This window comes from Ursus maritimus, unplaced genomic scaffold, assembly GCF_017311325.1.
Source record: "Ursus maritimus isolate PB19 unplaced genomic scaffold, ASM1731132v1 scaffold_13, whole genome shotgun sequence".
Classification (NCBI taxonomy): domain Eukaryota; kingdom Metazoa; phylum Chordata; class Mammalia; order Carnivora; family Ursidae; genus Ursus; species Ursus maritimus.
The window spans coordinates 3,463,777-3,491,228 of NW_024423675.1; the positions used below are offsets into that span (position 1 = coordinate 3,463,777).

At 39.5% G+C, this 27,452-nt stretch overlaps 1 protein-coding gene across 8 annotated transcripts in view; it reads right to left on the bottom strand.

Moving 5' to 3' along the window:
* The window catches only part of BACH2 (BTB domain and CNC homolog 2), a 347,862-nt gene that overhangs the window by 90,240 nt on the left and 230,170 nt on the right, over positions 1–27,452 (bottom strand). The window lies entirely within an intron of this gene.

Sequence of the window (27,452 nt, forward strand, 5' to 3'; positions counted from 1 at the left end):
GATACCACCTCACACCTGTCAGAATGGCTAAAATTAACAACACAGGAGACAGCAGGTGTTGGCGAGGATGCGGAGAAAAGGGAACCTCTTGCACCGTTGGTGGGAATGCAAACTGGTGCTGCCACTCTATGGAGGAGTATGGAGGTTCCTCAAAACAGTCTGGAGGTTCCTCAAAAAGCTAAAAATAGAACTATCCTATGATCCAACAATTGTACTACTAGGTATTTACTCAAAGGATATAAAAATACACATTCAAGGGGGCACTTGGGTGGTTCAGTTGGTTAAGTGCCCGACTCTTGGTTCTTGTTTGGGTCATGATTTTATGGTCTTGAGATCGAGCCCTGCATTGGGCTACGCACTGAGCATGGAGACTGCTTAAGATTCTCTCTCTCCTCTTCCTCTGCCCCTCCCCTCCCAGCTCACACTCTCTCTCTAAAAAAATACACATTCAAAGAAGTACATGCACCCTGATGTTTATCGCAGCATTATCATCAATAGCCAAACTGTGGAGGGAGCCCAAACGCCCAACAACTGATGAATGGATAAGGAAGATATGGTATATAGTATATGGTGTATCAAAATAATGAAATGTTGCCATTTGCAACAATGTGGATGGAGCTAGAGCGTATTATGCTAAGCAAAATAAGTCAATCAGAGAAAGACAAATACCACATGATTTCACTCATGTGGAATTCAAGAAACAAAATGGATGAACATACAGTGGTGGGGGGAAGAGAGAGGAGGAAACAAATCATGAGAGACTCTTAGCTACAGAGAACAAACTGAGAGTTGATGGAGGGATGTGGGTGGGGAATGGGCTAGATAGGTGATAGGCATTAAGGAGGGCACTTGTTCTGATGAGTACTGGGTATTACAAGTAAATGATGAATCACTGCACTATACTCCTGAAACCAATATTGAACTCTATGTCAACTAACTAGAATTAGACAAAAAAAGAATGTTGGTAGCAGGCTATATGTATTAATCTAACGATAATAAAGAATTAAAGGTATATTACACATCACCAAACTGGAAAGAACTAAAAAGTTTGGCAACTTCAAGTGTTTGTGAAGATGTAAAGCAACAGGGACAGATTATGACCCAGTATTTCCATTCTTGGGTTACACCCAAGACATTCCTGTATGTGTATAACGGGAACTCTGTATACGAATGTTCACAGCAGCGTTGTTCAGCATCCCTCCCAACTGGAAACAATACAATGTCTGTCAGTAGCTGAATGAGTAAATACACTGAGATATATTCATATATTCATATAATGGAAAGATAAAAAGCACATTAGAGCCACATGCAACAACGTGAATGATTCTCACTAATCTAATGTCGAATACTGAGCTAGGGAAGCAAGACACATTGGATTCCTTTATATCAAGTTCAAAAATGGGCAAAACTTAAGTATCGAGGGATATATACATAGGTGGTAACACTATAAAGAAAAGACTCAGAAAAGAGTTTCCATCTGTGGGGAGAGAGTTGTTATTGGGCAGTGGTACTGGGGGGTGGCTCAGGGGTGCTGTCACAATGTTCTCTTTCTTGATATTGGCGATAAGTAGCTGTGCATTCACTTTGTGTTAAATTATACATTTGTCTAATGCACTTTCCTATACCTACATTATATAAGTAAAAAACCCCTCCAGCTCCCTTCAAATTAAAGATTGTAGGAAAGGGTTAACAGCTCAAGCTACCTGCCTCAGGTTGTCCAACTTAATCATGAAAGTCCTAGGGTGGACTTTGGGCTTGAAATGAAAACACACAAGATCTGCAAAAATGGGCCGAATATGGGGAGGAGGCCCTTCAGGAGGTGGTGAGAAATCTAAGCCTGGCTTCTGCTTCCGAGCAGGACTCTTCTCAGAGATCTCGGGTTTCATCTTCTCCTGTGAAAACCAGATCATTTCAATGCACTTCCATGTCCATATCTATAAAATGAGGAAATGGACTAGGTGACCTGCAAGGTGTTTCTAGTTCTAATTTCTATGGTTCTATGAAAGGACAAAAACTTTAGGAAAAACCTGACACATGATCTTTTCTACCTACAGTTCTTGAGAAGGCTGTTTCTGAGAAGTTAGAGATGGTCAAAATAACACAGCTGGCTGGGAGGGAGAAATGCCATCATGTAATTTCTGGGACCGATAAAGAAGAGAGGAAGACTTGCCCAAAAACGGTGTGAATTTTTCTGTCTTATGAACAAGTCAACCTAAAGGAAGGAAGAAGCAATAGAACACAGTGCTTAGTGGTGCTGAGCAGTAGTTCAACACTTTCCTCTCTTCTCACTCCTTTCCCCCCGAAAACAGTGCTCTGGTGTGCAGGACACATTCTCAGAGGCTGTCTCACACATGTGGCTACGGAATCAAGGAGGGTGTTCATCAACTCCTCTTGTCTGAGTTTCCACCCAGTAATGTCACGTGAGACAACACTGTCTGGGGCCTGGGGAAAGCTACGGCTTGGGTTTAACAATAACACAGTGCATACACTGTCATCTCAAAAAGTAGATGAGGGAGATCACAGGCTTTGAAATCAATGGGTGAAGAGGACTCCATGCCAGGCTGTCCAAGATACACAGTTATTGTTAGTGGAGGCTGGCAGTGATGGGTGTGTGTGTGTGTGTGTGTATGGTTAAGGGAGAAGAATGAGGAGGCAGGAAGTGTGGAATTAGGGATTGGCAGTTTGGGACATAGGCGGCTTTGCGATCACCTACCCCGCTCTTCTTTTCTGTATTTTGATGTTTGTTTTTGTTTCTTTTGAGGTAACCCACCAGCAAAGGGTGCAGCCAAAGCCCCCATATATTCTGCTGGGGTAGGTCTTTTCTACCCTCGACTAGTTTTCTTTTCTATCTTGTCACTTCCATCTTGTCTCCCACACTACTTCCTTGCAGCTATGTCTGCCATTTATATTCATTTCTCATACATCAGTCTCTGCTTCCTATTAGAATTTGCTTCTTGCCTATTAGGAGTTAGAGGACAGAGAGAAGTCATTTCTTTTCTACATTTTTCTTTATCAGGGCATCTGTGTGAAATATTCTTTCCCAGTATCCCCTTCCCTCGCCTTCTAGCTGGAGAATATTACCCTAGAGCTTCGTGCTGCTAATGTGAGAAGAAATTATGAACAGTGATTAGGAGGCTAAATGAGGGTGGTGGAACCTATTTACTTCATTAGGTTCCTTCAGGGAAAAAGCAAGGACGGGAAACTGAGAGATAAGGGTTAATACTAAAAGAATAAAAGATCCATTTGACTCAGAGCAATCTTCAGTCTGCCTGGATTCTAGCAGACACCCTTCTCCATGGGGAAATCATTACAGAGAAATGACATGCAAAGTACGCCATAAAGCATCTGAGTCAAACCAGAGGGAGGATGACTCAACGGATCGTTTTACATTTTAATAGAAGGCGCTGCAGATTTGTACCCAGTGCACGGTTCAACACGGGGTGCACATCCCCTCCCCAAAACTTCTCCATCGGGTGGGAGGGGAGTTCCCAGAATCTGACAGAAATTGTTCTGTCTTAGATAAGAACCAAGTCAAAACTCACAACAGAGAATCAAAGACTAAGAAAAGACAACAGATAGTCAAATGCAGAAAAAAGGGGAGACTGCAAGTCTGTCTGATTCCAATTGCAGCATTACTGTCAAACCTGAGACTGTCAAAAACTGAACTCGGTAATTAGTGGACTTCGAATCTGAGGAAAGGGAGGGGAAGAAGAGGGAGCGACAGAGGGAAGCAGGAAAGGAAAGAGGAAGAGAACATCGAAGTGTTATAAATTTAAAAATGTGCTCCTTGGAATTAGCTTTAAAAGATACTGTGTAATTACCGCCAGAAGTTCACCTGCCAGGTCAGTGCCAACACTAGGCTTGGGTGTCCATACGAAGTCAAGAAACCGTATCACAGATGCCAGGGTTCCCAGCACATTTTCTGAGCTAGTTTATCCCTGGTAAGTGCTAATAAGCTCAACCTGCCAGAGGCAGCTTCATCTGCCGAGGGCTTATGATGCTAGAGACTGGATTTTCGATTCTAACTCCTTTCCAAGGGGTCAACTCCAGATGTGGTTCTGACAGGAAGGTCTGCCGGTAGCTGAAGAGTATCTATGGCTATGGCGATGTGGCTGTTCATCCCTGTGGTCTCTCTTGATGCTTGCCTCGCTTTCTGAGTGCGCATACTGCTTACGGGTGGGAAAGGAAACAGAAGTGAGTTTCCAAGGCTTGGCAGAAAAACAGCTTTCACAGAAAAGATTCTTTTTTTTTTTCTTTTAAAGATTTTATTTATTTATTTGACAGAGAGAGCGAGAGAGCACAAGTAGGGGAAATAGCAGAGGGAGAGGGAGAAGCAGGCTCCCCTCCGAGCAGGGAGCCCGATGCGGGGCTCGATCCCAGGACCTTGGGATTATGACCTGAGCCGAAGGCTGACACTTAACCATCTGAGCCACCCAGGCATCCTAGAAAAGATTCTTAATAAAAGGAAACTTGTTTCTTTCACGTATTAGGGTCTCTTGGACAACATGATTCTGTTCTGAAATATCATCTCTGGAGGGACGCAAGCTGGAATGGACAATGTTGAGATTGCAAGATGGTTCACCTGGTCACTAAAACAATCAAAACTCCGCACCCATGGCAGGCAGCCCTTAATCAAGGCAGAGGTGTTCTCTGGCTCAAGGGTCATCTTGGAAAGTGCTTTGGGGGAAGGTTTGTGAGTTTCCGCTGAATGCTGGACACCCTTGCTCCTATTTTTCCTATTTAAAAATGACGAAAACCATGAGGCTAAGACCACTGGTTGGCAGTTTGTTAAATTCCACAACCGGTAATAAAAGCACTTGGACCATCTGTCACAATACAGGAGATCGAATGGAGGTGGAATATTAACACACAGGTGAAATGCTCTCTTGGGAGTCTGGGGAAAAAGCAGGTCAGAGGAGAGAGATGGGGCGGCGGGGGGAGGGGGGAGAAAGGATGTGCTTGGAGCCTTCCAAGTCCCTGTCTCGTCCTTGGCAGCCTCTCAGAGTGATGATTATGGTTACCAAAAGGCAGGGACACAAATGCTTCAGGACATCGAGTACGCTGTTTAAAATATAAGTCCTATTATATGCTTGCAGCACCACCACTCACACACAGCATTTGTACCCCACAGGATATGCTCCAGATAAAGCAAACGGTATTAAAGAAGAAATTATTTTCTAACTCACTCATTATAAACAGTCAAAACTGCAGTGCAGCGGGGGAGAAAATACCCTTTCTCCAAATGGTCAGGAAGGGGTCTGATGAGGGCTAGCCCTGTAGCCACGTGGTACTGGAGAAGCACAGAGAAGCCCCCAGGAGCACCAGGCAGGAAGAGACTTCTCAGCACTTTCTTTTTTTTTTTTTTTTTAAAGATTTTATTTATTTATTCGACAGAGATAGAGACAGCCAGCGAGAGAGGGAACACAAGCAGGAGGAGTGGGAGAGGAAGAAGCAGGCTCATAGTGGAAGAGCCTGATGTGGGGCTCGATCCCATAACGCCGGGATCACGCCCTGAGCCGAAGGCAGACGCTTAACCGCTGTGCCACCCAGGCGCCCCTTCTCAGCGCTTTCTTGACTCTACAATGTACCAGTTTCCCATTTCTCCTTCCATCCCGAGGCAGAGGGGCCTCCTTTCGAGTCCCTGCTCTCCCACTCCCTCGCTGGAGGGCTTTGGGTACATTAATTAGATTCTGTAATCCTTGGTTTTTCCACATGCAAAATGGCTGGGAAGCTTCAATGAGATGGAGAGATAAGGTATTTAGGACAGCCGTTGTTTTACAGTAAACACTCCACAAATAAAAGCTATTATGAAAGGAAAATTCATTTCTTCCTACATTATATAAATCTGTAATTCTGCACAGGCTGAGCGTTTCTTACATTGAGGCAAACCTGGACGGCATGAGGAAGGACGTGTCTGCGTTTGCCAGATTCTCCTGCTTAAACTTGGGGAAAAGCCAATTTGCTTGCTTTCCATCCACAGCCTGTGAGAAAATAATAGGACAATGTGTGGGATCTGGCACTTGCTGGCAACTTCGGCCATGGCACCACTGCAAGCCTTCCCTCCATAACAGCCCACAAAGACCATGAAGGTCAAATAAGGCAATAGATCTGAGGGCTCTCTGAGAAGTACAAAGTACTTTGCTTGCATCAGGAATTATCCTCCCCACCATTTGACTAATTCTACACATCACTGTATCAAGAATGTCTGCTCTTACGGGCACTTAACCCTGATATATTTCTCTTTCATGCCAAGAGAAAGCATCTGGCAGATGGGGGGCTTGTACTGATTCTCATCTCATAACATTTCCAAAAGATTCTATCCCCTTAGATTTGCTAAAAGTGTGTGCTTTGAATAATCCACCTTTCTATTACAGGCTTTTCCGTTTTTCTCTCTCCGCTACCTTTTGCATACGTGTCATTCAAATCAGCATCCCCATTCATCATGAGATGCTGTGCGGTGTAGTGGTGACGAACCAGCCCCGAGAGCCAGCCTGCTGGTATCTGAGCACCGACTGCTACACCCCTCAGACAAATCATGTCAGCTCGCAGGAAGGAGTCCTCACCGTCAGTCCGTTGTCACGAGGAGCAAATCATTTAACGCGCAGACATGCAAAGTGCTTAGAACCATTCCCGGAGTGTAGTAAGCCCTCCCTCAGTATTGTATACATGGTGGTGTGCGGAGGCAGTGTAGTGGAATGCTTGAGAATGCAGGCCCTGGAGCAGGCCGCCTGGCTTTGAATCCTGACTCTGCCATTCACCTCTGGCAAGACACTTTTCTGTGCCTCAGTTTCCTGATTTGTATGAAAAGGGTAAGATTGGCTGTGAGAAGTAAAACACTCCATATGTTTGTTCACTAGTTCATTAATTCACTCATTCAACACGTAGTGAATGTTATATAAAATTAGCTCTTTCTTAACCATGCCAACTGTGTGCATTCACCTTTCATGCCCAGACTGATCACGGCTTGGCCTTACGCATCAGCATCTCCTGCAGCCCTGCCGACACCGCTCCGACCCTCCCAGTTGCCTTCCTATCTCAGAATTACAACAGTTCTCAAACTGCACGGATTTAGGGTAACAGGAGTGGGGCTGGAAATCTGCAGCTTAACCCCTGTCGCAGCTGAGCCAAGGCAGCCCTACAAACCTGGAATGTCTGCCCTGCCGCTTCCTAAAGCTACAGGGAGGTCTGCTGAAGTCTTAAGTCTACTTAAGTGTAACTTACTCACTCCCTTCTCTGCCTCCTTATACGTGGAAGCAAGATCAAACCCACCTCCTAGGAGACTCTTCTGAGATCTCAATGTGATGGCCTGCTTCCTGACCTTCTTTGGGTCTTTGCCTTCTCAGGAAGGCCTCCTTGACCACTCCCGCGTAAAGCCCAACCCCAGCCTCCTGTCCATAGGCATCTTCCTCCCCTGCTTTCTGCTACTTTTATTTCTGCTGAGGTCTCCTTTGAACCTACTTCTCTGCACATCTTCCTATACTCTCTGGAGCTGCCCGTTTTTTTCTGGGTTTCCAGGTCACCTTGCCTCTCCATTTACCCACAGAAAACTCAGTCCATTCTGAGCAACGTGACTGTTAGAGGAAACTAATGATAAAAACTCCAAGATACGCAACCCAGACAATGGGAAGGTGCACAAGCTATAGGAAAAGACTAGACTGACACAGTGAAGGCGAAGCTAACATCTGGAGAGTTTCTCAGTGGAAGGGTCTTAAGTGTACTTTGTTTCCAAAGCTTTCTGGGCTCAACCATATACCAACAGTGAGACCTATTCTTTCTGTTGTTGTGTACAGGGTAGGTCCTTACAGAGAATAATTTAGCTGTTCTATCCTGGTAAAAACCTCCTTGCTCCCACTTCTGAAAGACAGCTCTGATTCCCTCCAAGTTCATGGCCTCCCAACTCGAACTGCCACAGCAATCATGCTCTCTCTTTCAGCAGCACATAAGTGTCCAAGCCCTCAGGAGATGATGGCCACACAGGACCCTTGACGGCATTCTCAGAATGATCGATGTTTTTCAGAGTGTGACTAGTGCCCAGGCTTCTGTTGCTCTGGGGCCATACACAGCTCTGGGGGACTTGGGATGGAGAGAAGACGGGAAGAGGAAGGCTGTTCTGATGTTCACTCCAAAATCTGACAAGAAACTCTCCCTCAGAAGCGACAGGAATGGACTTTGATTCTGCTTATAGTGGTCTGATGGCAAACTCCTCTTTAATAATTTGTAATTTGGAATTATAAGACATTGGAGCCAGTGCAACCAACGTAAAAATAAACCACTCATGATCTTCCTGAGAAAGTGGAGAGGCATTTGTACAGCAATCCCCAGGAGCAAGCCCCTGTGGATGGTTTTCTGATCAGCTTAGAAAAGGACTAATTAAAAACCACCATCTGCATTATAAAATTCCGTACCACAGGCCTTCAAAATTCTTTGGAAAGAAAAAAGATGTTCACCTGTTTAAAAAAAAAAAAAAAGTGTATGTTTCTAAAGGAGATACTTGAAAACCAAAAAAAAAAAAAAAGCATCGCCTTCTTTAAAAAAATAAAGTGGCACAGCAGAAGTTCACATAAAATGGTTGACAGTGTTTCTTTTCAATAGAACTCAGGCTGAGGGAAAGACATTCTTGGATTCTGAGCTTTGGCTGGTTACCTAGGCTGCAAAGGATACCAAAAGAGACTCACACCAGGAATTCTTAGTTAGAATGCCAGTCAAGGAAAAGTTCATAATCCTTTCAGATTTTAAATTCTATGTGTCTGTGAGGAGGAAAACCAGTTAGTATTTTGGACAATTGGAAAAGAAGATTAGACCAGACTTTGTCTATAAAGACTTTGTACACGATGGGTTACACTCATCAAAGGTAGCGGGAAATGGCTTTTCAGGCTAGAGCACTGTTACTCTCTTTTTGAAAACGTGGTTATATGGAGACTGCTGATTGTTTAATTAGAATGGACACTGATACACAGAAAAACACATGAACTGTATCTAGTGTATTAGCCTGATATTCATAACCAACATCTGATTGCTTAAAATTGACCAGATTTGAAATCCATTAAAATTTCTTAATTATTCATACATGCTCACAGTTACTGCTTTCTTTTAAGGAAACATGAAAGACTTAATGAGTAATATAACAATTTCAAAAGCTTTCTCATACAGATTGGACTAGACTCCGTGGTCTTTACAGAATGATCATTACTTAGTTAATGAACTCAGCACACTGAACATTTTTCAGCCACCTGAAACTCCCAAGTATTGTGTGAGTTTTTGGCCAATTAATTATCAATTACAACATCATAAAACATTAGCACAAAAATAGGAATAATGAAATTTAATTATATATTATTCTTCTGAGTTGCTGCAAATACTATACAAGACTGATTCTGATTAATAATTCATTCAGCAATAAAGTATCAGGAAAGATAATTATGCAGTGCCACAATTCTCACACTGATTTCTATAATTACAGATTACAACAGTGTTAGCAATTTAAAAGGTTAGAGAGCCGTGGTAATTTGCTATGTCATCCTCAGCTATATTAATGTCTCTCTCTGAGCATCAAAGATAATTGAAAATATAATAATGGACCAAATCAGATGGCTTGCCCAGGCTCTCTCACCTAAAACATCTCCAACCTAAGTACATTAGTAAAGTCAAGTCCTTGATAATTAGCCTCTTTCATTATTTAAGTAGCCCCCAACTCACATTCGGTTTATAGCTAATTGAAGGGAGAAAATATGGAGGTATATGTGCCAAAATCTGTAAACACAGAAACATAATCTACAGAAAAGGTATAACACGCACAACTCCAACTGGTATGTAACTTATATCTGGCTTGACTATGAATACACATATTTATATCTGTATAATTACCCCTCAGGTACTTAGACCTGCCAACAGAGCCACATAATAATGGAAGTTGAGTTTCTGTCTTTGACAATACAGTTGAGTAAATAGCACGTGAAGAGATACAAAGTTTATCCAACTACCCTCTCTGGGTTGTTTATAGATTGTGACACACCAAACTACTCTTCCCTTTGTGTTCTATTACAACCTGGGAATGAAAACAGACTCATCCCACTAGGAATACTTCATCTGTTCTGTTTTAATTCCTTAGGAAAAATACCTGGCTAGCAGTTGATAGCCTCTTCCCATAATCAGTATTTAAATGAAATTTTCACCTGGGGATAAGCCCAAGTAAAGAAAACACACAGTTCCACAAATAGAAAAATTACTTTCTTCTCTGTTTTTGTATTTTTGGAAGAGATGCACTATAAGACATCGTATCTTTTCTCTCCTGAATGTCTTAAGTATTCGACTAGCTTCATGCCCAACTGATATGGAGAAACAGATGGAAAATTCACTGGGACTAAAATCTTAACCATTATTTAAATGAGCTCCTAGCAGAGTCTTTTGTGTGTTTTGTTGGGACTGGGGGTCCCTTCCTCTAGAGTATGTCAGGGTCTGGATTCAAGATTTCATTACAGCTGGTCCTCCAAAATGATATAAGATGATACGATTAAAAAAAAAGGAAAGTTTCATTCCAACACTAGAAGGGATTTATAGATCATCTGATCGAATCTGCTCATTTTACAATTGTGGAGATTTAGGCTCAAGGAATTTAAAGCAATTTATTCAAGATCACAGAACCATAAAGAGTAACAAAAACGAGAACTCACGTGTTTCTGATTTCCAGGTTTCTACTATATTGTATTAAGGAAAATACAACAGATGAGGAGGGGCACAGGTGAGCACTTGGAGACAATTTTTGTTCCAAAACTAAATGTATTTATTTACATTTACTTTCCACAAGGGAGATAATTATGATATTGGGTGGGGGCGGGTAGAGGAAGAGTAATTTTAAGAGAATTCAGAGAATTGTAGTTCTTCATATCTTTCTTCAAGTAAAAATAAAAATGGGCTTCCTCTGCGTCATGAGCACAATTATAAAACAAGGCATTGTTTTTGATGGAGCCTAATCAGCTTTCTTCCTGGGCCACGTGTAGGCGGCTGGCACAAGATCATATTGTATGATGCCACATTGAAATGTAAATGTCCTTTGCCCTTTTTCAACTATTTCCTTTTCAAAGCCTCACTCCAGTAGGTCAACAAAACAGGCTCCTTGTATATTCCTGCAAACCTGTTGCTGGATTCACCAGAGGACCCCTAGAAGGTGATACTGTTCCCTGGTTTGTTTGTTTGTTTTTTAAATATTTTATTTATTTATTTGAGAGAGAAAGAGAGAGAGTGTGTGTGAGCTCAAGCAGGGGGAGAGGGAGAAGCAGGCTCCCTGCTGAACGCGGGACTCAATCCCAGGACCCTGGGATCATGACCTGAGCCAAAGGCAGACACTTAACTGACTGGGCCACTCGGGTGCCCCTACTGTTTCCTGTTTTAAATAGTAGACATTCAAGTCTGTGACAGGAAAAAAAATGGCAAGTAGACTTTGGCCCCACATATGCAAGGTCCTGTACGGTTTTGTACTTTGACTTTTTCTAGTATCTTATGAAAGATATTAAACTTTTTAGTTTAAAAGTTTAAAGTTTGAACTTTAAAAGTTCAAAGAATTTCACAGTGAACATCTAATACCTCACATCTAGGTTCTACAATTAATATTTTACTATTCTTATTTTATTACACATCTCTCCATCCATACCCATCTCTAGCCATCTGTCAATTCATCTTATGTTTTCAATGTACATTAAAGAACACTGCAGACATCAGCACACTTTCCCCTAAACACTAACAGGCACATGATTTACTAGAGTTCAAGATTTGTTTAGTTTTTTTTCCTTTCGATGTAAAATTTATACACAACGAAATGTACAAATCTTGGGACATCCACTGAGTTTTGATAAATGTGTATACCTCTGTATTCTGAACCTCATCAAGTTATAGAATGAAACCATCACCCCAGAAAGATTCCCCATCCTAGTCAATCTCCTCTGCCAAAGACAATCACTGCTCTACCAAGCTTTTTTTTTTTTTTTTTTTTTTAACATAGACTAATTTTGCCTGCCCTAGAATGACTGACTTCTGAAATCGGGAAAGCCTTCATTTGACGGTTAAATGGCTAATTGTTCTGTTTTTCTTCCTTCACTCAACAAACACTTATTGAACATGTTCAACAAGCCACACACACTGGAAGCCAGTGACAACGACGTAAATATTTCATTAAATTAGAAAAATAATTTCAATGCTGGTGAGAATTGTGGGATCAACTATACCTCAAGGGCAATTTGGCTGCACAACCACACCCTGTGTCTGTTGCTCATTTGGAAACTTGCTGACTCTTTGACAGAAAAATAAAACCCATACCCATGCCCAGTGAAAAATGAGGCTTTGCAGGATCCTTGGAGTAAATCTGAGAAATGAGGAGAAAAAAAGCCCATCTTCAGAACAACATTATTGCTCTATGATGAAGATGAATGGTCACAGTGTGCCATGCTGTAACCTATAAAGACACAGCCTCTAGTTTTATAGAACTATAAACTCATGAAGGAGGTTACCAAAGGAGCCAAAAAGCTCCTTGTTTATTTTCTTTTAATCTAACTATGGGTAGTCAGTGGATTAGACCCTTATTTTCCAGAAGCTGAATTATTGCTAAGAAGATGACACTATTGGTAGACATAGCACTGGGTTACTTTTTTTTTTTTTAAGAGCTCAGAAATGGCACACATCACAAATCAGTTACTAGAACAGGATTAAAACATTCCTCTATTGCAACTCTGAGGTCATACTGGAGTAGAGTGAGCCATAATCCAATATGACTGCTGCCCTTATAAAAGGAATTCATGTGAAGACGCCATGTGAAGAGGGAGGCAGAGATGAGAGTGAAGCATCGATAAGCCAAGGGGCGCCAAGGATTAATGGCTGCCACCAGAAGCCAGGAAGAGGCAAGGAAGGATTCTTCCCTACAGGTTTCGGAAGGAGCACGGCCATCTTGGTTTTGGACTTCTATAGTCCAAAACTGTGAGACAAGAAATTCCTGTTGTTTTAAGCCACTCAGTTTGTGGTTCTCTGTTACAGCAACTCTGGGAAACTAATACAACCCTAAAGAATTCTTTTCTTTTCTATAATTTTTAAAAACCTGGACTATAATTTACATGCAGAAAAGTGCACCCACCTTAAGAGTAGATCAATGAATTTTTTTCCAAGGGAAAATACCCATAGTAACAACAACCCAAATCAAGAATATTACTAGCAAACCAAAAGTCTCCATCATGCCTCATCCCAGTCATCATCCCCACCAAGATAACCGCTATTCTAACTTCCTCTACCATAGATTACTTTTGTCTCCTTTTGAACTTTAAATATATGGGAAAATATACCGTGTGTGTGTGTGTGTGTGTGTGTGTGTGTGTGTGTGTGTGTGTCTGGCTATTTTTTGCTCAATATTATGTTTGTGAGATTCAACCATGTAGTGTGTAAATGGTTTCTTGTGAGGACAATTTTTTTTTTCTTTTAGGTGGGGATTGAACTCATGACCCTGAGATCAATACCCGAGTCAGTATCAAGAGGCAGACACTTAACCGACTGAGCCATCCAGGTGCCCCGCTGAAGACAATTTTTTTTTTTTTTAAAGATTTTATTTATTCATTCGACAGAGATAGAGACAGCCAGCGAGAGAGGGAACACAAGCAGGGGGAGTGGGAGAGGAAGAAGCAGGCTCATAGCAGAAGAGCCTGATGTGGGGCTCGATCCTGTAACGCCAGGATCACGCCCTGAGCCGAAGGCAGACGCTTAACCGCTGTGCCACCCAGGCGCCCCTGAAGACAATTTTTTAAATATAATTAAATTGGTTCAAATTCCAAAAAATACAAATGGTATACAGTGAAAGTCTTAAAAAATCTTAAAAAATCTCCCTACCACTGCTTCTCAGTATTTCCTAGAGGCAACTAATATTTTTTTGTGTATCCTTCTAGAGGGATTTTATGCCTATTTAAGCAAAGATATATACATTTATAGATAAAGCTTTCTCTCTTTTTTTTTTTACACAAAGTTTAACATACCATACTAGTATTATGTACCTTCCTCTTTCACTTTAAAATACTTCTCAGGTAATATACCAGATCAACACATGAAAGCTTCCTCATCCTTGTTTTATGATTATGTAGTATTTGACTATAAGAATGTGGTACATGTAACATTATATATACAACCATATTCTCTATTGATAGCTATTTGGGTTATTTTCAGTCTTGGATTATCGTAAACAAGGTTGCAATGTGTAACCTTGTAATTCTGCACATGATAAGCACATCTATAGTTTTCCCCAAAGCAGAACTGATGCATCAAAAGATACAAGCTTTTGTAATTTTGATAATGTCAAATTGTTCTCCATTGAGGTTGTACTAATTTGAACACCTACCAGCAATGTATAAGGGTACCTCTTATCCATAGTCTTTTTTTTTTCGTTTTCCGCATGCAGTTTATTTTTTTTAAACATATACAACATTTTTTTTATAATAATATTTTTTTTATTATATTATGTTAGTCACCATACAGTACATCCCTGGTTTTTGATGTAAAGTTCGATGATTCATTAGTTGCGTATAACACCCAGTGCACCATGCAACACGTGCCCTCCTTACTACCCATCACCAGCCTATCCATTCCCCCACTCCCCTCCCCTCTGAAGCCCTCAGTTTGTTTCTGTAATCAGAAGGGGGAATGAAGCATGAGAGACTATGGACTCTTATCCATAGTCTTGCTAATAGATTGTGTGATCAAACTTAAAATCTGCAAAACAGCACTTCACTATAGTTTTAATTTATATTCATTAGTCTTTGATGCGTTTAGAATTTATCTTAGTGTAAATATGAATGATCAATAAACTTTATTTTCAGAGAGCTAGTAACCCCAACAGCATTCATTCAATGATCTAGTTTTATCATACTGATCTGAGATGCTTAATGTCAACTAAAGTTCCAAATGTATTTGAAATTATTCCTATACTCCATGCTGTGTCATTGAACTATTAATAGCCTAATTCAAATATATGGATATATTTGTAATATGTCCTAATATTTGTTTATTTAGATTTATTTATTTGAGAGAGAGCGAGAGAGCGTGCACGTGCATGCATGCGCATGTTGGGGAGAGCAGAGAGGGGAGAGGGAGAGAGGGACAATATGAAGCAGGCAACCCGCTGAGTGCCAGCCCAAGGAAGGGCTCTATCTCAGGACCCTGAGATCATGACCCGAGCCAAAATTAAGATTTGGATGCTTAACTGACTGAGCTACCCAGGTGGCCCATAATATGTATATTATTATTTAAAAAGCAACTTTCTTTCATTGTTTTCTTTTTTTTTTTTTTATTCTTGGCTGTTCTTGATCAAAAATATATTTTTTTTCATGTGAACTTCAGCATCAGCTCTTTTGGTTATGAACAATTCTGTTGGTATTTTTACTGGGATCATGTTAAATTTCTGATGTTGAGATTTTCTATCCAAGAAAATGGTTTGACTCTCTATTTATTTATATCTTTCTTTTTTTCCTTTGCATCTCAGTAAATTAAAGAAGTTTCACTCATTTGTAGAAATAAATATATCTTACAGATTCTTTAAGTTCAATTCTTATATTCATATATATGATATATTTATGTATTTATATTTACATTTGGATTTTCCTTTTTTGTTACTGTAAGTGGGATTTTTCTTCCATTATATCTTCTAACTACCTGTCGATCATATATATGAATAATGTTCATTTTTACCAATAAGTTGGTACACAACCATCTTACTGAGTTATTATTGTTTGTAATAATTTCTCCAGTTGATTCACAGAAATAAGCATATAATCCAAGTATATGTCGTATCATCTACAAATTAATATAAACATTAGTTCAACCTCTTCCTTTTGGCTTTTTTATGCTTCCAGCTTCCTGCTCTTGTACTGCATTGGCCAGTGCATTCAGAACAATGTTAAAGAACAGTTATAACAATGACCACCCTTGTTTTAATTCTTCTGACATAATATGTCTTCTAAGTGTTTCCTTATCAAACATGGCATTAAGTTCTGGGTGAAATACATACATTTTATCATGTTAAGGAAGTGTCCATTATTTCCTATTTTATAGTGTTTTTTTTAATGAAAAATTGATACTGAATTACATCTATATCTTTTCAGCATTTATGGAGATGTTCAAATGGCTTTTCTATAAAGATATATTAATACAGTAAACTAAAAAATTGATAAATTATATTAATAGACTTTCCAATATTGTATCACTCTTGCAAACCTGGAATAAACTATATTAGGTCATGGTACATGTTCTTTCAAAATGCTGCTAGACCCTGTTTGCTAATATTTTATTCAGAATTTAACATTACTGTTTTTCTATGGTAGTTGTTCTAATGGATTTTCCTTCTCTTTGGAAGTCAGGGTGGTTAAATTATATTTTCTTAGACAATTATGCATTTCATCAGGGTTTTCAAATTTATTTGTAAAAAGTTTAGTAAAATGGACTTCATAATTCCTTTTAAATATACCTTATATTCACTTTATTTCCCCTATTTTTATTAATCAAGTTAGCCAAAGTTTCTTCTATTTTTTTGTTTTCAAATATGATTTTTGCATTTATTAATTTATTTTTCAGTTTCTGAATTCATGCTTTAATTTTATTATTTCCTTCCTGCTGTTTTTCTTAGGTTTGTTTTATTGTTCTTTTTCTAACTTTTTGAGTGGGATGCTTAATTCATCTACTTATATTTTTCTTAATTACCAAAATAAGCATTTGTGGGCCATGACTTTTCTTTTGACTGTTGCTTTTGCCACATCTCTTGGATACTGATAAAAGAAACTTACTTAGATCAGGTTGGTTTTAGGTAATGGATATTTACCTAACCATTATATATAAAATAAACTTTAAGAAATTCATCATTTTAAAAGGTAGTAGGGAAGATCAGTAAAGGAACCCAGCAGTGAGTCTGTTGTAATGTGAAGAATAATTCTTTCACAGACATTCATGGTGTATTTGGTTGACCAATGCCAGCCACGGTTCTGGATACTGTGAGAACACAGATGCACATGAAGGGTTCTCTGTCTTTCCATTGTTAAGGGAAAAACCTCAAACATGAACACGTAATCACATACCATTATACCACAGAACCATTAGGACAAGGCATACAAATATAAAGAAGATACAAACTCTGACATCAAGGTAATTTCATTCCTCTACTCAAAACATATATATTAATACTCTTTCATAAGAACCCATTTAGTTGATACTGACCTAAGTTGCTCTTCTAGTTTTAACTTAAAAGCTTTCACAATGACAATGTTGGTTTTTGTAGGAACGTGGGTCATTGTGGGGTCAGAAGAGAAGCAGGGAGGCTTGCTGGGAGGCAGCTGCCTAAGTGAACAAGGATGATGGTTTGGACTAGGGAAGGAGTGGGAGAGGTGGTGACCAGAAGTTGGATTTGGTTTATAATTGGAAGGTAGAGCTGATGGGATTTGCTACTGGATTGAATGTGGAGTGTGAGAGAATGAAGAGTTATAGGTGACTGAGAATTTCACTGTGAACAATTACCTGAATTGGGTGTGTTACTTACTGAAGGGGAAAACTCCAGGGAGGATAGTGTTTGGGGGCTACAATTAAAATATTGTTCTCTTGGCAGCTCATCTCTCCAAACCCGTCTCATCCATCTCTCCCACAGTTGGCCATATTCAAGGTCTTTGTCGGATCACAGCTCCATGCTGTTGTATGTGTTGTTTCCACCCATGTAGTGTCCTTCCCTCTCCTCCCTGTCTGGCAAACACCTGCTCATCCTTCAAGACTAATTTCCAATGTCAGTTCCTCCAGGTACCTTCCTGACTCCTGCAGGCAATTAGGAGATTCTTGCTTGAGCTTCCCCAGCCATATCACAATCACAGAATTGTGCGTGCATCTGTCCCTGCTACCCAGGACAAGTCCCTCAAGGGCAGAAGCCCTGTTTTTTTTCTTTTTTCTTTTCCTGTAGCATAATGCCTGAAACAAAGTTGGCTGCTTGATAGGTGTTTTTTTTTTTCTTTTTTAAAGATTCATTCGCCCATTTGAGAGAGAGCACTCTCAAGAGTGAGTACGGGGAGGGACAGAGGGAGAGAATCTCCCAAGCAGATTGCCTGTTGAGCAGGGAGCCTGACTTTGGGCTTGATCTCACCACCCATGAGACCAAGACCTGAGCTGAAACCAAGAGCCAGACACTCAACTGACTGAGTCATCCAGCAGGTGCCCCTCAGTAAGTGTTTTAGTTTATTCAATCACTATTGGCTGAGTGCCTACCATGTACAGGACATGATGTCATGCACTATTCTAGGTGCCTGAGGACGCAGCAATGAACCCAGCAAAGCTGTGCTGTCAGGGGCCTTATATTCTGTGGGGGGAGATGGCAATACACAAACAAGTAGATCCATAATAAAATGTGCAGTAGAGAAAAAAAATAAGGCAGAGCAAGACAACTGAAGGATGAGAATTGAGAACAGAGGTCTTGTTTTAGAGAATGTACTCATGGGAGGTCTCATTTAAGCAGATTCTAAATAAATGAGGGTAAAAACCACGCAGTTAACTGGGAGAAGAGCCTTCTTGGTAAACAACTAGCCAAAAAGCCCAGACTGCCTGGAGGAGAGTGGCTAGAGAAGGCTGCCGAAGCAGTCAGGACAGTGAGGCTTTGCAGTTCAGGGTGGGAATCTGGGCTTTATTCTAAGTGTATGGGAAGCCACAGCAGGCAAGGATCTGATTTACATTTTTAAAAGACAACTTTGGTTTCTATGTGGAAGATGGGTTGTTGTGGGGTCAGACTAGAAGCAAGTTGAGAGGCTTTTAGCCATCTAGGTGTGCAATGACAGTGGATAAGACTAGAGAGGGAGCAGAAGAGGTGGTAACACGTGGCTGGATTTGGCATGTTTGAAAGGTAGAACCGATGGACCTTGCAAATGGACTGGATGTGGGATGTGAGGGTATGTGTTAATGACTTTGAGGATTTCAGCGTAAGTGACCAGATGATTACGGATTTCATCTACTGAAATGGGAGACCTCAGGGGAGAATTAGGTGTGGGGAGGATGAGAGGAGAAGAAGGATTACTTTTGGATATGCCATGTATGAGGACAGCCTTATTTGGCAGCCCTTTGGAGATATTATGTAAGCAGCTGAATACATAGCTTGAGGTTGAGGGCAGGGTTGAGTCTAGAGATATAAATTTGGGAGGCATTAGTGTGGAGATGGTATTTAAAAGCCACAGTACAGAGATCACCCAGGGAGTAAGCTCATGTGGGTTAAATGAATGAATAAGCAATTTTATGTGCAGGAAGGAAGATGTTAAAGGTTCATATAATCTGACTGCACAGAATGAAATTTTCTTCCTGTCTAGGCAGCCAAATCAGATTTTTAGCTTGGACTCTCAGAAGAGCCTAGATTCCAAATTATTTGAATCTAAAGTGGATCATAGGACTCTCTGGAGCGAGTTTCCATCGTGGAGCATATGGATAGGGTACGTAAACCTTCTTCAGGCTGCTTGGGAACTAAGCATCTCTCTGGGGGAGTGCCCTATCATAGCATGAGGTGTGGGCTGGAATCCATGAGGGTGAGTCCTTCTGGAAAGAAAAGAGATTAGCATATGTACACAATGTGTTTCAAATTAGAAAGAGGGGAAAAGATCACAAATCTAACATCTGTAGACATCCTTTATATGCAGCATGTTGTTTCCACTGAAGAAACAGGCAGACAACCTTCCACAATTCAGATAAAATAATCTTTGCCATAAGCCCAGGACAAGTGTTGTGGAATTCGAGATAGTTAAGTTGTATTTCTCAGAAGTCAAAAGCAGGTCAGTGGGTCCACCAAATTCTTCTGGTTACTTCAAATATCACATTACCCAATACCAAGAGCTTCTCAGGCCCATGGGAATATAATCACATTAAAAAACACTGAAAAGGATAATGATGTAAGAGATATCCACTGTGAAAAACTTCTTTTGCATACTTTCTAAGATTAATATTTCTAAGTACACGGTTGTGTCTCTTTCTTGTTATTTTGTTTTTTAATCACGAGGCATTAAAAATTGGCATTTAAGGCTCCAGCATCTTTTGACTTAAAAAAAAAAGATTTATTTATTTATTTGAGAGAGAGTGAGAGGGGAAGGACAGAGGGGGAGGGAGAAAAAGTCTTAAGCAGACTCCACGCTAAGGGTAGAGCCCTACGCAGGGCTCGATTTCTTGACTTTGAGATCACGATCTAAGCTGAAACCACCCAGATGCCTTTTTTTGTCTTTTTTTTTCCTTTTTAAATCTCCATTCACTCCCATGGTGTTTTAGGCTTTTCTCACATAAAAATCATCACACATTGCTCATATTTGCTCCCTTGCTCCACTGTGATCACAGATATTCCTTTCATTTCAGTGTAATCCTTGAAACAGGAAATAAAGACCCAAAAATGAAGTCTTATTGTCTTGTGCCTTCTTAAGTATCCTACCCACATCCCAAAGAGCTAAAGCCTTGTTCTAGAATTATTGTTAACTGCCATTATTTTGTTAAGAGCTGGTGCTCTACTCTTAACTGCCCAAACTACATAAACCACTGCGTTGATTTCTGGGTGCCTTGAAATAGACAAACTAAAATACTCAAATAAGAGCAAAGTCGCTGTGGAATTTGGAAAGATGGAAAGATTCAGTTGTTTATGCGTCCAGAAAACATTTAGTGTGCCAGTCACTTAGGTAGGAGCTAGGTCATAAACACAAATAAGCCTCTGTAAATGCCAGAGAACAAACTGAGGGTTGAAGGAGGGAGGTGGGTGGGGCATGGGCTAGATGGGTGATGGGTATCAAACAGGGCACTTGTTGTGATGAGCAATGGGTGTTGTATGTAAGTGACGAACCACTGAATTCTACTCCTGAAACCAGTATTGCACTGTATGTTAATGAACTAGAATTTAAATAAAAAAAACCCCCCAAAACCCAAATAAGCCTCTGGAATGTATAACATAGTAGTTAATCAGGCAAACAGATACCACGTCATAAGAGATGTTGCAGGGGTATTTTGGCATACTATCAAGCACAGATGGGACCCTTCCGAGCAGTGACAATGTCTGAGCTGAATTCTAAATGACAACGTAAGAGTTACTTAAGAGAGTGAGAAGAGAAAGATCAACTAAAATTTGCAAAGAAGAGTCAACTAATATATGTGGATCTCTAACTATATTTTCCCTCTTAAGCTTGATGCTATGTATACAAAGATGAATATGAAAATATAGTAGCTATTTTCAAATTTCTAAGGAGTAATGTAGAAAAAGAAGCATCAGACTTTTCTGAGTGGCCCTGTGAGTGGTATCAACAGAAAAGGTACCATAGAGGAGGCTGCTGGAAAGTAGATTCAAAGGGCTATTTTGGATATTTTCTCCACTGACCTATGGTGGAGTCACATGTCATGACAAAGACGACTTCGTGAAAAAGACCAACTTTATGGACATTCAGAAATGGACTGAGTAAAGAAATGAGAATCTTTCCAATTAGGTCTATAATTGAGCTTTGGCATGACTGTTAACTGAAATCAAGAAGATGTGGGTATCTGGTAACTAAGCTTTTTAATATTAATATGACATTGTGACCCTGACCATTTGTATCCCCAGGCAGAGATGGTCTGTGCCATAAGCTATATACTGCCAGCCTGGGGGTAGCCCTACAGTTTTAGGACTTGGTGTTTCCATTTCAGAAGCTAGAGACTTCTTAAGCCCTGGCAAGGATTCCAACAGATATTAAAGACGAAAAAAAAAAAAAAAAGATGAGAAAGAACTCTACAATGGATTAAAGTCCCAAGAGAAGTAGATACCATGGAGAGAAGAAATTTTTTACACCTTCCCCCCCCAAATATTTCTTTATTTGTTTGAGAGAAAGAGAGAGTGAGAGAGAGAAAGAGAGAGGAAGAGAGAGCATGAGCAAGTGCATGGTGGGGGGAAGGGCAGAGGGAGAGGGAGAGAGAATCCCAAGCAGATGCACGCTAAGTGCAGAGTCTGATACATGGCTTGAGCTCACAACCCAGAGGCCATGATCCAAGCAGAAACCAAGAGTTGGAAGCCCAACCAACTGTACCCTGGGAAGAAATGTATATGATACACACTAGAGTAGTGACTCTCCACAGTGGGCATGCACTGGGAGTGGGACTACATGTGTAATCTGAAGGAGGTTTCCTGACATTTTATACCACAGACCACAGACACCGTGTTGCTGATGGGGATGTACATATGAGTGAGACAGCACTCTAGGGAATTTGGGTTAAAACTTCCACAGAACAATGTATTAGAGTATCACTTTGTATACTCTGCAGATATTTAATCTGCAGGGGTGATTATACGACTGATTTTTATACCATAATTACAAGAATGAAGGGAAGGATGAAACTAAAGCATTTCCTCAAGACCAAGCAAGTCATCAGCAGAAGCCAAGCCCAGGCCTTGACCAACTGACCAAGGTATTTCTATGAATCATTATCCTCTATAGGTGCCTTGGGGAACTTCCTGGGTTAGAGCAATGGGAGAGGCTTACAGGGTAGCTGTTTTGTGATAGATAGGGAGGTTCCTTTCCCGTTGCTGGTGAGAATCCAATGTCAGCTAGAACTACATTGGTACATCCATGGTCCACCCTAAGAAAAGACTCAGACAGGCAAAGGCTTTTCCCAAGACATTCCCCCTTTCCTCCCTCTGTCTCCTGGATGTCTGTGCTCTTTTTCTGACAGATCTTACCACCCGCACCCCTCTATCCAACTCCCATTTTCCAAAATCAATTCTCCCTCCTCTTTTCTTCTCACTTTAGTTTCCTCAGTGTGTACCTGTGTGTGCGTGTGTGTGTGTGTTTAAAGATTTTATTTATTAATTTGACAGAGAGAGAGAAGCAGAGGGAGAAACAGGCACAGGAAGAGGGAGAAGCAGACTCCCTGCTGAGCAAGACACCGGGCTTGACGCCAGGACCCTGGGATCATGACCTGAGCCGAAGGCAGATGCTTAACCAACTGAGCCACCCAGGTGCCTCACTTTGTGTGTTTAGAGTTTAAATTACTTCTTGGCAAGTTGTGAGTGACTTCAAATCTCTCCTGAAGTTGATAGGAGTATTTATATTCTAACTGAAGGTGAATTAAGTTAATAGATAATTGTGGACTTTCACACAGGTGGAAAAGAAAGGCCCTGTGAATGCCTACTGCAGAGTCACACCATTGACCCCTGCAGCAGAGCTGGCCTTGAGTTTACACTGGCACATTTTAAAAACAGAACTGGGATGAAACACTGGCACTCCACTTTATTTTTTAAAAGTTATAGCTATCAAGGCTAGCAAACACAGTCCTAGGGAACTCCTTATCCAAGTTCTGTACGGTGTCTAGCGGGCTAATCAAGGAGCTCCCTTGAAAGTCTATTGGTAGATCTTTCCTTGGTATTAAAGATTTCACATAAAACCTGAAGCAAACAGAGCATCCATCTGTCTAGATAATAAGAGGGCTGACTTGTATTCCATGTTCTACCTCTGATTCTGTGTAATCCTTAAAATCTGGTCATAGCTCTCTGCGGTATTATCTACGAGGTAAAGTTATAACAGCTGAGGTTAGGTTCAGGCTTAAGTCTCTATGCTGACATGCATGTTATCACCTACCATTGGACACTTGTTCCAGCCAGGAACCAGGGTAAAGGAGAGATCTTCGGTGTGAACGTAACTTGAGAACTTCATGCTCATTTGCCATTGCTACAGTTCCTATGAAAGATCCTAAGAACTTCTGAGCAAAAGGCTGAAGAAATACAATGGTTTCTTGGGAATTGAAGATTGAGGTAAACATTTCTAAAATGTGCAAATAAGTTAATTTTGAAAATCTGCTGCTCATTTGTTATAACTTCTGAGTTTCAATTTTAATTATTTAAAAAATTCCCTCTAACAAACACACTTTCTGAATGACTACTGCCTCATCATTTGGCAGCCAATTCTTGAAACCTTGGCACTCTGAGCAATAATTGTGATTATGTATTAATGTACGTCCATTGATAATGTTTCACCTGGGAGGAAGCTGAAGGATATGAATTAAATTTTTGGCTCTAACACTTATCAGATCTTTAGGTTTGGAATAGTTCTTGTTGACTTTTTTTTTTTTTTTGTTAAAAAACCTAATACTTAGGTTTCAGGGTACTTGTGAGGACTAAGTTAAAAACATGTATAATGCAAAACTCAAAAGTTCCTTCTGTTATTATCCACAGAATCTAGAGTGCAAAATAGCAGTTTACTGCTATGAGGCCATCTGAGTGAGAAATAATGAGAATCCCAACTCCCTGTGCACCATCTCAACCTGATTCAATAATTCTTCAAACAATTATTGAGTACTTAGTTTCCAAGTATTATTTTAGATTTTGGAGATATAGTTGGTGTATTGAACATGACAGACAAGATCCCTGCATTCATTCTCAAGTCTTATATCCAGTTGGAGGAGACATGTAATAAATACATAAATAGATAATAAATTATCAAGTAGTGATAAGTGCTAGGATAAAAACAAAATAGGGTGATAGGGAGTTACTGGGGGTTATGTATGACAGTTCTCTTCGAGGGCATGGCGTTTAAACTGTGATCTGAATGACATACAGGAGGCAGCCACATGAAGGTCTATGGCAAATGCTCTCAGGTGTGGTCTTACAGAACCCCTAGGGATCCTGACACCCTCTCAGAAAGTCAATGAAGTCGTAATACTAAGATGTTATTTGTTTTTTTCACAGGTTGGCATTTGAGTTGATGGTGCAAATATAACAGTGGGTAAAACTGCCGATGCTTCAGCATGAAACAAGGCAGTGGCACCAATGGTACCAGCTCCTCACTACCACACACTCACAGTAAAATAAAATGTCAGCTTCACCTAAGAATGTATTGATCAACTGGTTAGAATTATTATTTGTATTAAATTTATATTAAATCTCCACATGTGAGTACACATCATTTTAATATTTTGTTTGACAAAGGTGCATAAAATACTTCTACTGCAGACTGAGGTATGATTGTTGTCTCAAGGAAAAACATTTGCGGGATTATCTGAGTTGCAAGTTGAACAAGCCACTTTCATAGAACACCATTTTTACTCGAAAGAATGCCTGACAAACTATGGTTATTCAGATTTTGGTATCTGGCAGATATTTTCTTGAAAATGAAAAAAGCGAGCTGTTACTTCAAGGAAAACCACCAGTAGAATTTATTGCTAATGATGAAATGCAAGCTTTTAAAAATCAGATTTTTGGAAAGTGTGTATCTGCTACTGTGAGCTAGAGAGCTTCCCCAAACTGAAAAACTTCTCTGATGATACCGTTGGTAATATTAACCTGTGATTTTTTTGGATATTACAAAATAAAATGTGTTACCATTTTGAAGATCTGTATAACTCTGTTAACCAGCATTTTCCAAATAACAAATCATGGCCTTAAAAAACATCATGCTTTGGTAACAGATCCACTAATATGCAAAGCAGTCCAATAAGTTTTAATATAATGGGGTATGGGGCCACTGATTTGATTTTAGATTCTGTATTTCAATTAACCTGTAGGAAGTTACCACGTATCAGATTTTGGTATAGGATCAAAGAAGAGTATCCACAATTATTTGAAAAGGCTATTAAAGGCTTTTCCAACTACAGATCTGTGTGAAGCTGAATTTTCTTCATATAATTTAACTGAAACAACATATTACAACAGATTAAATACTGAAACAGATAATTAGAATCCAAGTATCTTCCATTAGGGTAGATATTAAAGAGATTTGGAAAAATATAAAACAATGCCATTCTTCTACTTTTTTTGTCTTGAAAGATACAGTTTTTTCATAAAGATGTTTTTTATGTTAACATGTAGTATTGCTTAGCATTTTAAATTAATTAATAAATACTTTAAATGTCCAGTTTTAATTTTTAATAAAACAAATACAGATAGATAAAACCCAAATAAACAAAAACTCTTTGGTATTCTCAGTAATTTTTTGAAGTATAAAATGATCTGAAACAAAAATTTTGAAAACCATTGGTCTGAGAATGAGGCAGATTAAACAAAGTTTTAATTTCTTTAGGTTTTACACAAATTTTATTAGATTCAGGCACTTAAAGTTTTTTGTTATTATAAATAACTTTCAACAAATTATTTTTCTGTGTTACTGGTGTATAAAAAGGCAACTAATTTTTGCATATTGATCTTATATCCAGCCACTTTGCTAAACTTTCTCATTATTTTTGTGCATCAGTCAACCTTACCAATAGTCCAGTGGTCAGCAAATTATGATCCACTGGTCAAAATCGGCTGTTGACTTGTTTTGTAAATAAAATTTTATTCAGACAGAGCTACATCCATTCATTTTGCATTATAATGGCAAAGTTGAGTGACAGAGACTATATTGCCCACAGAGCCAAAAATATTTACTACCTACTTTTTTCAAAACTCTGAATCCCATTCATAGAACCAACTTTGGCTATGTTGATCCCCTATCTGGTATTTTTATTTTCATTTAATTAATTTCTGTTGCCGTATTTATTCCTCCTTCCTTCCTTTCTCCTTTCTTTGTCTTTTTCTACCTTGTCAAAGTTAGCTTATTAATTTTCACTTTTTTCTCTTTTGGTAAAACATTTGAGGCTATAAATTTTCCTCTAAGTACAACTTTCACTGCATCCCACAAGTTTTGATATGCAATATTTTCATTTTCATTCAATTCTAAGTAAAAATTTCCATTGTGATATCTTTGATCAATGAGTTATTTAGAAATGCTTTCAAATTTCCAAATATAAGGGGAAATTTGGGGAGTTTAATCTTTAAGTTATTGACTTTTAGTTTAATTCTACTATGATCAGAGAATGCAGTCATTATTAGTTATTTTTGGAAATCTGGTGAGACTTGTTTTGTGGCTTAGTATAAGGTCAATTTTTATAACTTTCTTGTAAAGAATTCATGTGTTCTAATTGTTTGGTGGAAGGTTCCTTATGTCCATGAATCAAAATATTTAATTGTGATGCCTAAATTTTATGTATCTTTACTATTTATTGTCTCCTAGACCAAGCAATAACTTGGGAGAAATAGGTGAAATTTCCCTATAGTTTTATCAGTTTTTGTTTTATATATATAGTTTGAAGCTATTTTAAAAATGTTATACTTTTCAATGAATTAAACTTTTATCAATATGTAGCATTCTATCATTAATAATGCTTTTGGTCTTCTTTTTTAAAAATATTTTATTTATTTATTTGTGTGTGTGTGTGTGTGAGAGAGAGAGAGAGAGAGGGTGTGTTTGAGTGGGGGGGAGGGGTAGAAGGAGAAGCAGAATCCCTGCTGACCTGGGAGCCCGATGTGGGTCTCGATCCAAGGACTTTAGGATCACGACCTGAGCCAAAGGCATTCACTTAACCAACTGAGCCCCCCGGCCCCTCAGTGCTTTTGGTCTTAAAGTTTATTTTGCTTGATATCAGTAAAGCTACCGAAGCTACCTTTTGATTAGTAT